The sequence below is a fragment of the Gavialis gangeticus genome, unplaced genomic scaffold (genome assembly GCF_001723915.1).
Source record: "Gavialis gangeticus isolate Ggan-Ray unplaced genomic scaffold, GavGan_comp1, whole genome shotgun sequence".
NCBI lineage: Eukaryota > Metazoa > Chordata > Crocodylia > Gavialidae > Gavialis > Gavialis gangeticus.
Genome location: NW_017729029.1, coordinates 23,909,723 through 23,923,041, shown reverse-complemented (window position 1 = coordinate 23,923,041; position 13,319 = coordinate 23,909,723). Strand labels below are relative to the sequence as shown.

The 13,319-nt window shown below is 42.6% G+C and overlaps 1 protein-coding gene and 1 long non-coding RNA gene across 3 annotated transcripts in view; one reads left to right on the top strand and one right to left on the bottom strand.

Annotated features, from left to right (window-relative positions):
* Positions 1–13,319, top strand: part of PCDH11X (protocadherin 11 X-linked) — a 1,731,112-nt gene that overhangs the window by 577,690 nt on the left and 1,140,103 nt on the right. The window lies entirely within an intron of this gene.
* The window catches only part of LOC109300632, a 26,109-nt gene continuing 12,798 nt past the window's right edge, over positions 9–13,319 (bottom strand). Inside the window, exons 2-3 of the long non-coding RNA XR_002098283.1 lie at positions 8,583–8,587; positions 9–274 (exon numbers count right to left, since the gene is read on the bottom strand). This is a non-coding gene — a long non-coding RNA (uncharacterized LOC109300632). The remainder of the gene's footprint in view (positions 275–8,582; positions 8,588–13,319) is intronic.

Here is a 13,319-nt window from a genome sequence, read left to right as displayed (position 1 = left end):
GGAGTAAGAGGGGACAATGAAAAAGGAACATGAGGAAAAATCAACATTGTAGTTGCAAAGCTTCCTGTTATGAGAAAAGTTTAGAATTCAGTAAAATAATTTGAAACTGAAAAAGAACTAGACAGATAACTAACTTACCAGTCAAAACTACTGAGACCTTTCACAGCCTTTTGGGTAGGGGCTGAATTTGGCTTGGCATTTAGAAAGCTAGGCAGTAGAGGTTCTTCACTGATATAAAGAAAATGGGATATGGAATGTTGTTGTTATGCTCATTCTCCAAGGGGTTTTATAATAGTATTAAGGAAAGGATTAAACCTTGTGGGATTCCTCATGAGGAGTAGGAGAACATAACGAGGCATGTTCTGAAAACAAAAAGAAATCCGGCTATTTCAGGACATTCCTGTTCCACTTTGCAGTTCATAAAAGGCTATTTGATCAATGATATCAAATATTGCAGAAACATTTGGCAGTTTCTGAATCTTCTGTTCAGAACAATAGTATGGGCTCTGTTTTAATCCTTTACTATGTCTTAGAATAGTTGGTCCTTAAACATGCAAGGAAAAGTCTTTTTCTATATGAATGACTATTGTGTGCATCTTTACCTTTTCAGAAATCCTTCATAGATTGCAGTTCGTTCATGTAAAATCTTTGTTATTTCTTTGAGGATAAAAAGAGATAAAACAAAACATATGACATTGGTGGGAATAAAATGTAACTCAAAATTAAAAGGAAAACTGCAAGTACGGATGTTGATGCTTTTTTCTGTAGAAAGTATAAGGAGATGCTAGGAGGTATTACTAATCTAGGGGTTAACGATTTCTATTTGTCTTAGGTAAAACTTGAAAGTTATTCGGTTCTAGCACATAGCTTGAGTTTATTGGATGTCCATCTACTGAGGATGGGCTTATCCAGAACTAAATTTTCAAATGCAGATAACTAAACCACATCTACAAAATTAAATACCTATATAAACATCTAACCATGTACATAAAATATATTTGTTTTTGGCAATGCTACTCCAGGCTCAAGGCATCCATATTAATTACATTGAGAGGTTTGGGATTAAAACAAAATAAAACAAAACTTTTACTGCTGGAACAAACCTTTAAGTGAGATGATAGTATCTGGTTCTTACATCTTTATGCATGTTCTGCTAGACCAAGGAGCCTGATAACATTATGGATTACAGTTATATGTTCACAAAACCCCAGTCATGTCCTTAAAAAGGAGCTCAAACCCCCAGGACATTTGGTAAGGTGTGTGACAATACACATTGTGTATTAAGAAACTGACAAATTAATTATTCAAAATATTTTTCTTCCCTTTTTAGCAAACACATTTCCTGGGACAGGTTTTGTTTTGCTATGCTGGTATAAACAGGACAGCAGCTTGGAATAGAATTGGATCACTGAATCCTTTCCAGCCTAGCTGACTGTCAGTATAATACATTCCTACTCCTCAGTAAGGCTGAACTGAGTTTGTGTCCTTTAAAAGCTACTGCCTTGTTACATAGTTCATTGAGGAAAGAACAGTTTTATTAATGTGACCTAACATTTATTACTACTGTCATTATAATAAAGTAATAGGTGACATATTAATATAAGTTTTAGCTTTGTTCTCTTAGACGTATTTTAATCAGGAAATTGATGATTTTTGTACTGAAAAGCCTATTTACTATCTAAGGATGCTCTTACTTACTGTAATTACAGTGCATCAAAGCAGGCTAAATTAATCGAGTCTGCCAGAGCATGGTAATTATCATGGTCCAGTAGACTCCAGCATCTCATGTATTGGCATCATGTGCTTAAAAATGGGGGTGCTTTAACTATAGGTCATCAACTGAGCTTTAGTTAAAGTGACCCTGCTGCCATTTTTAAGCGTGGGGACACTGATACATGAGCTGCTTCAGGAACTTTAATTAAAGTGGTTCCGAGAGCCACTCTCATTAAAGTGCCCCCTCTGGGCTTAACGAGAGGTAGCTATCCTCTTAGTGGTTGACCATGAACCAGGTAACAGCATAGGAGAATCAACAAAATAAGAACTGCTTGCGTTTCTTTTTAGTATATGACTTATGCAACATGTGCTGCAAGTACCAACGCTACTGTAGATAGGCTAATACCACCTGCATGCTCTGCTGGAAGCTACAGTTTTTATGGACACACTCAAAACTACTGTAGAACAAGGAAGAGCAAGGAGATGGGGCATGACTCATGGCAGAGGTCTCAGGCACAGAATGAACAGTGAAGCTAAGTTCTCCAAGTCTTGCTTGGGATGGAAATATAACTTTTATCATTTATTAGATGGTGTATATAAATAGGGAAAAAAAAGGATCCAATTCTCCTTTTCATTTACCAATAAGGTCTCTTCTCTTTAGAAGGGCCTTCCATACTTAAGACATATACTACACCAAAAGCCATGTTATCTAGCACTTTACCACCTGGAAAGCTCCACTAACTGGCATGTGTCAATACAAATCTTTCTTCCGAGAGCTGCAGCAAAAGCGAAACCAGAAGTCCCACTTCCAGTTTTGCCACCGTGAGCCAAGTCCAACTTCTTTGTTCTGGACCACAGCCTGGGGAAAAGCAGCCTGTGCAGGACTCCCCTCCCTGTTCCATGGCACACTTACGCCAGGGAGTGAAAGCCCTGGTACACCAGACACGGCATATTTGATTCACTGGCATATTTGATTAACCTGCATCTCCCATTCCCAGGGGATGCTGAATAACAGAGCTTTTACTGCAATATGTCTCTGTCTTCAGAAGTGGTTAAGCACTAATATAGTTAATAATTTATTAGCACTTCATATTATACCCAGTTTTCAGGAGCTCATAGATCAGCTATAAAATTGCACCATGAATTGAAATCTAAAATTTAAAAATTTAGCCAGGCAGTAGTTTGATTTGTTTTAAGTGAACAAATTACAATATTTCTGCTCTATATTCCAAGAGTTTGGGAGAGCTAACTGGTTTTACACCTTTATTATTTGTTCCTTTAAGTCTTGATCCGTGCTTTAATCAGGTAGGACACTGAAGTTTGTACATATTGTAAAAGAATTTTATTACTATTGGAATAAATAAATGTAAACTTGTTTTTAATGTTTTTTTTCTGAATGAGAACCTTAACTTGGAAGAAAAAATAAAATACAAGGCCCTGCATGTACTTGATATGTAAACCAATTCTTTACTGATACTTAAGAGAGAAGAATGAAAGAGATCAAATATTGTTACGCACTGAATAAATTTACTTCCTTTTATTATAGCTAATTCTAAGAAATGAATTATTTAATGAAACTAGGCTTTTGAAACAGTGGCCTTCACCTCAAACATAGGCACCTTGTTGTGGGTTGACGTGTGGTAAGAGGGGTTTGGCTGGCGATGTTTTTGCCTAGGTTGGTGTTTCAGTGACAGGAAGGCAGATGGAACAAAGAAAGGAAACCACTGGTAGCATGGCCCTGAGAAAAAACTGAGAGAGTTTGAAGGTTAAATGTTGACAATGAAGTGGCTCAGAGCTGTGATCAAAGAAAGTGTTTCCTATTGTGTTATGGGATCAGACCAGTATTCATTCTTTGTAAATGAACAGGACTGCATCAAAGAAACACTTAATGAATTAATCAGCCAAATTTGTCTAAACACTTGAACCAGAGGTTTAGCAGTATTATTAAACTACAGAGATGCTTTCCTTTTTAGGCTTTTTCTTTTTTGGAAATTTACCAATGAGTTACACAGTGGATTCACACAGAAGTGATAATTTTCACCTGATCTTGCACCTGAAAGTGCTCTACAGCTGTGACTAAACACAAATGCATAGCTGTAGACCACTTAAAAAGGGCTCAGTCCCATGACAAACTGAACCCACATTACATGAGTGTTACCAAGTGGGTTGCCTTCATTACAAAGTGGAGCACTTTCATTAACTTGTGTCTGCACATACCAGGAGTAGAGCAGGGCTGACACAGCCCAACCCTGCTCCTGGTACTTTTTTCAGCATGGGAGTGGGGGAAGGGAGCAGAGTGAACTCATTTTGGGAGTTGCCTAGCTGGCACTGGAAGGTGGGGCAGGTGGATTGGAACCCCCCCTGAAGTGGCAGCCTCCAATCCACCCCAACACACACACTCCAGCACAGACTAGGAAAATCTCAGAATGGACCTCCCTCCCCTGCCTGATCCTGTCCTACCCTGAGACAGCACTGGGGGTGGGGGGGAGATGGGGAGAGCAGAGCTAGAGGAAAAGGCTGCCTCTCTCCCTGGATTGAGTCCAAATTGGAGCTTGATTCCCCCATCCTCCCAACCCAACAGCTAATGTCTGTTGGGTCAGGAGGATCAATCTAATTCAGGGGAGGGCAATTATTTTGGCTGGAGGGTGACTTAATCAATTTTGGTGAGCTGTTGTGGGCTGCAAGGGTAGCCCCACCTCTTGACAGGTGCCCCACCCCCTGGTTGACTTCTTTGGATCAGAAGTCCCACCCCTAATTCCTGACCTTTACCACCAGAAGTCCCTCCCTTTGCCCTCCAAAGTACTCCTTTTGGGAGGGGAGGGTTACCATCTTGGAACCAGAAAAAAGTGAAATCAAATACCTACTATAATATATTTTAATGTTATTACAAAAATATTTTATCATCATTTGTGTTTGCATAATATATATATATATATATATATATAGGTGATTACATAATAACTCAATAATAACGTCTTACTCTTGTATTTTGTATGTGGGGGTGTGGTTGGGTGTAGGTGTATGTGTATGGTGAGGTGTGGGGGCATTTTGTGATGTGGCGTGTTTGTGCATGCAGGGGTAATAGGGTATGTTGCAGGTGTCTGTATATGTGGGGGGTTGTGGGGGCAGGGTGTGGGTGTATGGCATTTGTAGGGTGTGAAGGAGGGTGGGGAGGGTATTTGGAGACCCCCCACATACTTCCTCCCATGGCGCACAGTCCCTGCTACTGGGCAGTCAGGGTGCTCATGGCTCGCACAGGTGCTGCCACCTGGCAGTGCATGGCTCTGGCCAGAGCTGCATGTGGTAACAAGCAGCACAGCCAGGCCAACCCAGCTCCATAGCATAGGGCTTTGCATAATGCATGTGCAGCTCCTGGCACTTGTGCACCACTGGGGGAAGTCCTGTGCAGTGAAGCCAGCTGCCTTCCCTGCCCCCTGCTGTGCAGGTCCTGGGATTCTGCTGGGAAGTAGGGGGCAGGGTGGGGGTTATGGGAGGGGGCAGGGGAAGCAGACAGCTCCATTGCATGGGACTTCCCTGGTGGCATACAAGTGCCAGGATCTGCACATGCACCATATAGAGTCCCACACAACAGAGGCATGCTGGCCTGGCTTGTACTCCTCGCCACCATATGGAGTGCTGGCTGGAGCCATGCACTGCTGAGTGGAAGCACCTGTGCAGGCCATGAGCACCCACTGCCTGCTGCTGCTGCCAGTGGTGGGGGCTATGCGCCATGTGGGGGAGTATGTGGGGGAGTCCCCATACCCCGCCACCCTCCCTCACATCCACACCCTACTCACCCAAGCTCCATGCTTCCACTGCTCCCCCTGGGCATGGGCCTTGTGCTGCTGCCAGCCCCAGCCCCACACTCCATGCTCCCACCCAGCTGCAGCTAGCCCCACTTCCTCTGCTGCCACCCTTGCCACTTCTCTACCTGGTGCCTGGAGCAAGCGGGACACCAGGGAAGCCAAGCAGGTTCCTCTGCAGCTGCAGTGGGGGCAGCAGTGACAGCACCAGCCTCGCCCAGCTGCATGCTGACTGGGCCAGGCTCTTCCACCCATGAGAATGGGAACAAGCCATGTGGGCTGGGCAAGGTACAGTTAGTTGGTGGGCACCCGCAGGCTGGATGAAATTGCCTGGTGGGCCACATGCAGCCCACAGAGTGTATTTTGCCTGACTCTGGTCTAACTCATGGCGCTTTCTGTGAAGTTCCATGAGTTAGACTGGGGAGCTAAACGTCTGTCTGTGCTTCATGTTACACCAGTGTGTAATAATTTTAATAAACAGATATAGCACAGACAATAATTGAAAGAGCCTAGTTCCATATTAAATTTAATTATCTTAACAGTTTTACTGAAAAATTAATCAGGTTGAAAAATAACTCAGACTATTTATTCAACAAACCACTTAGGTATACACTTAAATGAAGTGCTATGATATGGTCATAGTTCCAGATCATACGAATGACACACTTAGGAAACAGGCAAATAATAAAAGGCCACAAGGAAGTTGCTCCTTTCCCTTACTCCAGGAAGTAAAACCAAACAAAAATTCTAGTCCAAGATACTACCAAAATCCATTATCATTGAAAGATTCCCATTTATTATAATACAGTTGAATTATCCTAATCCTAGCTCTGTTTGGCACAGGGAATCTCCAAAATGTGTGTGCTCTTGCTTGTCATGTGTTCTTTGTAAGTAATGCAGGATGGTAGAAACCTGAACATCTTGACTTCTTTTTGAATTGCCCTGCTGAGTGCAAAGTTGTCAAAGCTATAATTAATCTGTATTTAAATGTTAGTTTAAGTTCTTGTAGAAGAAGGAGCATTGTAAACATAGGGCAAGAGTATGGAGCCTTCATTTTCACCTTTGAGCTCACATTCATAAGCAGTCTCTTGAGAACCACTATAAGAAATCTACCATCTGGTTATTAATACTTATGTTGCAATAAAGTCCAGACATGCTCATAACTCTTTGTGCCCAGTGATATACAAAGGCATACAGGCACTGTCCTTGATCAGAAGAACCTGTATACTGGTAAATGATGTATAGAAAGAGAGAGAAAAGGAGAGGCAATTAAATATGTACCATTTTCATGTGTCATATATATGTTTGCTTCTAATAGTATAAATAGATAAAGTTAATGCAGGTGCTAAAGCATTAGGTATAATTTCTGGAATGAAATTATACTTAGTCTAGTCTGCTTATTGAAAGGGAAAGTGATATATCTTCATTTCCATTTGATGTACTTTTTTACTTCACCATAATAAAGAATGATGACACTTTTAGATGTTGACATTTTAGAAAGCTGAGATGGGTATGTAGTGGACTACAAATGATGAAAGCTTAATGAAAGTTATTTTCTCATAATAGCTATAAATTGGCTCTCTTCACAGAGCAGAGTGGTCCTGTGGATTGGGTTTGAACTTCTGCCCCCTTTGTAGTGACCAGAGTAATAAAGAATCATTCTAAATATGCAGCATTTTGATTCAACTTGCTTTTTCCCATTATTCCTATACCTGGGAAAGAATTATCAAAAAGACGTGAAGGGGCATTATTTCATGTTGTAATAGAATTCAAGCCTAAAATTGAAGATCAGAAACTATCTTCTATATATATGCTGGGAGAGCATAAACATAAAGCAATGGGGACAGCTTCAACTTCTAAACAGAAGATAATAAAGCTTTTATAATGCCCAAGCTGTGAGCCTAAATTAGTTCTCCTGCTGTATGTATTTTTATAAACTAAGGCCCTAGTCCTCCAGTGTTAAAGTCAATAATGCTTCTTCTCCTGACAGTATGATAGGGCCATAAGCAGCTAACCTGGCAGAAAAATCAAGCTAATTAATATACATCTTTATAATCTCAGTTAACTGAATTTTATTGCTTTATGCTGCTCTTCATTTTACGTGCCATCATTAAAGACAATAGCATCAGTTCACACCTTGATGCACACCTGAATCTCATTAATATTTATGCATACAAATTAAGGTGATAGTAAACTCTTTTGTCATCTTGAGTGGAGACTTCTGAACTATGGTAAGTATTCACAAATAGAGAGGATATAGTGCAAAAAACAGATCAGCAAAGAGGTAATATTCTGCATACTAGTTGTGCATAACATTGTGAAAGTGCAAAATTCTTTACAGTAAGAATTTTTAACCAGTCACCCAAAACATATAAGAACCTAGAAAATATACATTGTGTATCCTAAGAGTAGGGTGCATCTTTCATCGAAGACAGAAGTACAGATGGGTAAGGAAGAAATGTATTCAGTAAACATCCTTTGTAGACAGTTCATAGCATGGGGATGGTGAAAGAAAATGATTTTATTCATTATACTTTATAAACCAGTTACTTCAAATGTGTGTTATAATCCTTGTTTTCACAGAGAGAGAGAAGGAGAGAGAATTTGGAACCAAACTGTTCTTTCCTGCTAGTGTATGATCACCTTAGAACAGCAGCACACTATTTATCGTATTAGATTTTAATCATCCTTGTTATAGTCCAAGTCTCTTTGCACTAAGCAATTAGTAGATGTCAATCTATGTTCTCCCAACACTGTTGATATGAATAAATAGTACTTTGGTGAATTTCAATAAATTAGGCTGTAAATCATTTAATACATGCATGGCTGGAAGGCTCCTAGATTTCATTTATCTCAGAGGACTAGGAAGACTGTTCCTGAAAACATCATCATCAACAACAATAACAACAACAGAATTCCCATAGTTTCCAAAATGTCTGTGAATTAGAATAGTCCTTATTTTTGTGCCTGTTAATTTCTTAGAGAAATCTTCCCCAATTCACAGAGATAATCTTCAGTTGTATGGACCTTTCACACTTGTGCTTCTGGAGGTCATAGTGGTATGACATGTTCTCAAATGAACACAAGTGTAGGAATATGTTATATTTTTCTTTGTCCCCAATTACCATAATTTTAGATGCAAATCTATGGTCACTGAAAGTAATGTATTAACAGAAACAAAGTATTTGTAAAACAACCTTGCAGTGGCCTTACTGTGTAGAAGGTGTTTTAAAATTCTAACAATTTAAAACATGGTTTAAGCATGCCGAGTAAACACATCATCAAAGGTTTAACTGTTTTTTGTTTTAAGTGCCAGCATCAGTTTACTAAACATAAGCTAGAATTTATAAGTGATTTATAGAATTAATGAGGAAAACTCTTCTTACTTATAATTCTTCATATTGGAAGCCTGAAATTCTTAGTAAACTGTTTGCTCAACCTAGCAATTTAATAGGAGTATGTTGTCGAGCTTCTTAAGGATGTATTCTAGTTGCTTGGCAATGGCTTGTGGAGCAATTCATTTAAAGTTCAATGAACATAGGATTGGAGTAATTTATTCAAATCCACCACTTATTAAATCAGGATTTGCCTTTTTTTAAATATTTATTTTTTTTCTCACTAATGAAATGGACTTGAAAAGAATTAGCTAAACCTCAGTGGAATTGTGACAAACTAATTCTGATTACTATGTTGTCTATTAAAATTTTCATTGTCAGTAACTATAAGCCTAACAGAGATGAATACATTTTCTATTGTGCTGTAGATTGTCAGAAAAGAAGTTATTTTAAAACAGTTTATTGTCTCAACAGCATCTTTCTTCCAAGATAAGTAACAAGCATATAATACATCTGCATTTTTAATAGGCTTGTGAAGTATCTAAGTGTTTCATAAAAAGGGTTGCTTTCTACCTTTACAACCAGTAAATGACTAAAATGATAAAAGGTAAATAAACTGTGTTGTTTATTTATTGAATTAAATCTTAAACAGGCACTGATCATTTAATATGTGAATTATGCCCTTAATAACAAAGAAAAACATTATAATAGTCTTTGACGTTCAGCTTGTGTGGACCAAACTAATACAAAAATATGTGCCTCTCTCAAATTATTAAAAGTGTGAATTTAGGTACTAGTTATTTTAGGCAGCATTGAAAACTCCATCCCCAGATTATTTCTTATAGACCACTGTTGGCACTAGATTTATGACCCAGATACCTTTTTCTGGGAGGACCCAATCCTTCAGAAAGACCATGACTTCTTCCATTCGATAATAGGTAAATTTTATTGATACACAGTAGGGCTGTGTGAAGCTTTGGTTGGTGATTTGATTCGTAGGAGATTCAGCCTGATTTGGTGACCGAATCTCCAACTTTGAATTGAATCAGTGGACCAATTAAAAGGTCTAAATCAATTCAAACCTCTCTGAATCCCCTGCCAGGCCCCATCCCCTGCCTGCTCCCCCAGCCCCCGCATGGCTGCCCCACCAGCCCCAGCTCTCAGTGCTTTAAAAAAAAGCTGCACTCACCGGTTGCTGCCGGGCAGAGGGTGATCCCTACTGCCCCACACTGCATGGGGGGCTCTGTCACAAGATTTCCTCCCCCCCTCGTTCCTCCACCCCCCTCCACAGGTGCCCAGCCCAGGTCAGCTCTGGCCCTGTATTTTTCCTCTTCTTCTGAAATATGAGAGAACCACAGTTGGAAATAGGAAGAAATGAGTGTACCAGTGGCCTTGCTTTGTTTGTGTTTTTCACGTGCTCAAGATTAAGCTACTGCTCACATTGGCATCTGAAAGAAATTTATCTCATTCCTTACCATTTTGGGAACTTTTGGCATTGGTAGAAGTGTTTGTATTACCCCTGTACTGTGGCCACATAAAGCACATGTAGTCTGATCATGCTCAGCAGGCTGTACACTGGCCAGAGACTTTAGCTATGGACAGACATTAGAAAAATGTGAAGCAGAATCAACCTAAGTTATGCAGTTTTCTGTAAGAGGCGTAGGTTCGATCAGTAGTGAACAGAACACATTCTTCCGTTGATGTGGAGACAAATCTTGGACCAAGTTCCACAATTTTTAAACCAGTCTGTATGTGCTGAATTTCTGTTCCATTATGGGTATAGACTGATTTGTGATTACTTATACTGGTAAAATTGTAATGTCTGTATCTGACGAGACATTACATTTAGTGAGAAGCTGAATACACTGCCAGTTTTCTGCCATTGACTTAGTGTTAGCCTTGGCATAAACTGTTCATCCTAGTACAGTATAACCTCATAAATCCAGCATGCTCAGGACCAAGCACCTGATGGATATTTGAAAATGCTGGGCTTTTGAAACCTGAGCAGTGGCCAGTTGTGGAGGTGGGCTGGGAGGTAGAGGGAAGGGGTGGCTAGTCCCAGAACAGTGGCTGCACTCAGAATGGTGGTGCAGGGTGGTGAATAGCAGCAGCAGCCACCACATACAAGCTTCCCACTCTGCATCTGGGGGGAGGAGGTGGGGGTGAAGGAGAGCAGTGGCCAGTCCCAGAGCAGTGCCAGATTTTTGAGAATTCTGGATTTTTTAGATTCGGATGTATGAGGTTATACAGTAGTAATATCCTAGCTTTTCAGAATATATCCCTGAACAATGGACATCTGAATGCTTTCACTTTGTCCTAAGGTTAAATAGTTTATCTCAGGAAAAAAGTGACATCTGTTTGTAAGTTGCATGTGCTTAAATCCTAGGAAAGGGCAGGGGAAGAGGAGAGCTATCTCCTATCCCTGTCCCAAAAAATGACTAGTCAGGGCCCTTACCCAGAATGTTCAAGACTGAGTTTCTAGCCTCCCCCTTGCCCAAATGAGTTTTGAATTAGCAACTTTCTGACTTCTAAGCAACTTATCCATTTGCAGGTACTGCTGCCTTGCCTTATATATTTTTTGGGTGTAATGTATCATAGAAAGTTAAGGTTGGAAGAGACCTCAGGAGATCATCTAATCCAACCCCTAGTTCAAAGCAGGACTATCCCCAACTAGATCATTCCAGCCAGGGTTTTGTCATTCTTAGGCAGGCCTTACAAACTTCCAAGAATGTAGATTCCATCACCACTCTGGGCATGTCCAGATGAGCATGCACGTGCCTTTTGCCCCATCTCACACCCCTTTGAGGTGGAGCAAGAGCCATGTGCAGGAATGACAAAATGTCAAACTAAAACCCGGGGGAAAAAACTGGGTCAGGGCATGGTCCCAGACTGTGCCCTGAGGCAACCAGAGGCTCAGTCCTCCAGAGACACTCTGTCAGAGTGCCAGAGTGTCTCTATGATTGACCCTTTCCTCACTTCAGAAGCATGCTGCCTGCCTGTGCTGGGCACAGGGGGGAGGGGAGGGGGGGACCTCAGGAGGCTAGAGACAGCAGAGGAATGAGCAGGGGGCTGGAGACAGCCCTGGAGGCATTCCCCTTCTGTCCCTTGCTTTCCTGAGGCTGGGGACAGAAGGAGAAAGTCTCCGGAGCTGTCTCCATCCCCCTGCTTCTTCCCCTGTTGTCTCCAGCCTCCCAAGGCTGGAGAAAAGCAGGGGAAGAAGCAGGAGGCTAGAGGCAGCAGGGAAATGTCTGTGGGGCTGCCTCCAGCCCCCTGCTCCTTTCCCTGCTTGTCTCCAGCCTTGGGGGAGCAGGGGAAGGAGCAGAGGTCTGGAGGCAGCAGGGGGCTGGAGACAGGGGAACAAGCAGGTGGCTGGAGACAGGCCTGGGGGCATTTCCCTGCTGCCTCTAGTCCCCTGCTCCTTCCCCTGCTCCTCCGAGGCTTGAGACAAGCAGGGGAAGGAGCAGGGAGCTGGATATGAGCAGGAGGCTGGATACAAGCCCCTAGAGATAAGCTGGAGACTTCCCCTGCTCTCTCCAGCATCCTGCTTGTTCTCTGCTACTGCTGGTGAGTGGTGAGGGGTGGTGCTACTGGGTGGTGGCTACAAGAGCAAGCAGGGAGCTGGGGGAATGAACAGAGGGTGGGGGGAATGTGTGTGGGGCAGAGGGAATGAACGGTGGATGGGGGAATGAATGGGGAGCAGGGGAATGAATGGAGAGCTGGGGGAACCAATAAGGGTGGGGGGAATGAGTCTCCTGTTCATTCTCTTATTCTCTCCAGCTTTCTGCTTGTTCTTCTGCTCATCTCCAGCCTCCAGAGGCTGGACAAAAGCTGGGGAATGAGCAGGGGGCTGGAGACCAGTGGGGTGGAGTAGAGAGGGAGCTGTCACCCCTGGGGGAGCCTGGGACCCTGCAGGCAGGGTAGTTCATGTGCTGTGGTGGGGGGGGGGCTCTGCCCTGTGGGGGGGCAGGGGACCATTGGCGATGCATAGGAGGTGCACATGCACTCCCTGAGCATGGTGGTGCACCCCCTCAAAAAAGGTGTTGCCTACACTGTCAGTGATGCCTGTAAGTGGTTGCTGCTTGCCACCCCCTGCTGCCAGTGGAGTCTGTGGGCAGTCAGCAATATCTGCTGGCCACCTCTGTCACTGCCAGTGGTGTCTGTGGGTGCCTGCCGCTCACCACCCCTCCACCTGCTGCCAACTTTGCGGGCGGCATCTGCAGGAGCTCCCCACATACCACTGCTACCATGCTTCCAGTGTCACCATGCCCTGCCAGCTTCCGGGGGCATGTGGCATTCATGCAGGGGACCTACCCCTTCTAAGCAGCCCCCACACGCACAGTCCCCCCACACCTATCCTCACAGTGACTCACATTCCCCCACATCCCTCCACACCCACCTACATCCCTGTAATCAGTAAAGTTATCCATCATTTTAAACATGGTGAACTGAATGGGAGAGGGAGAGGTGC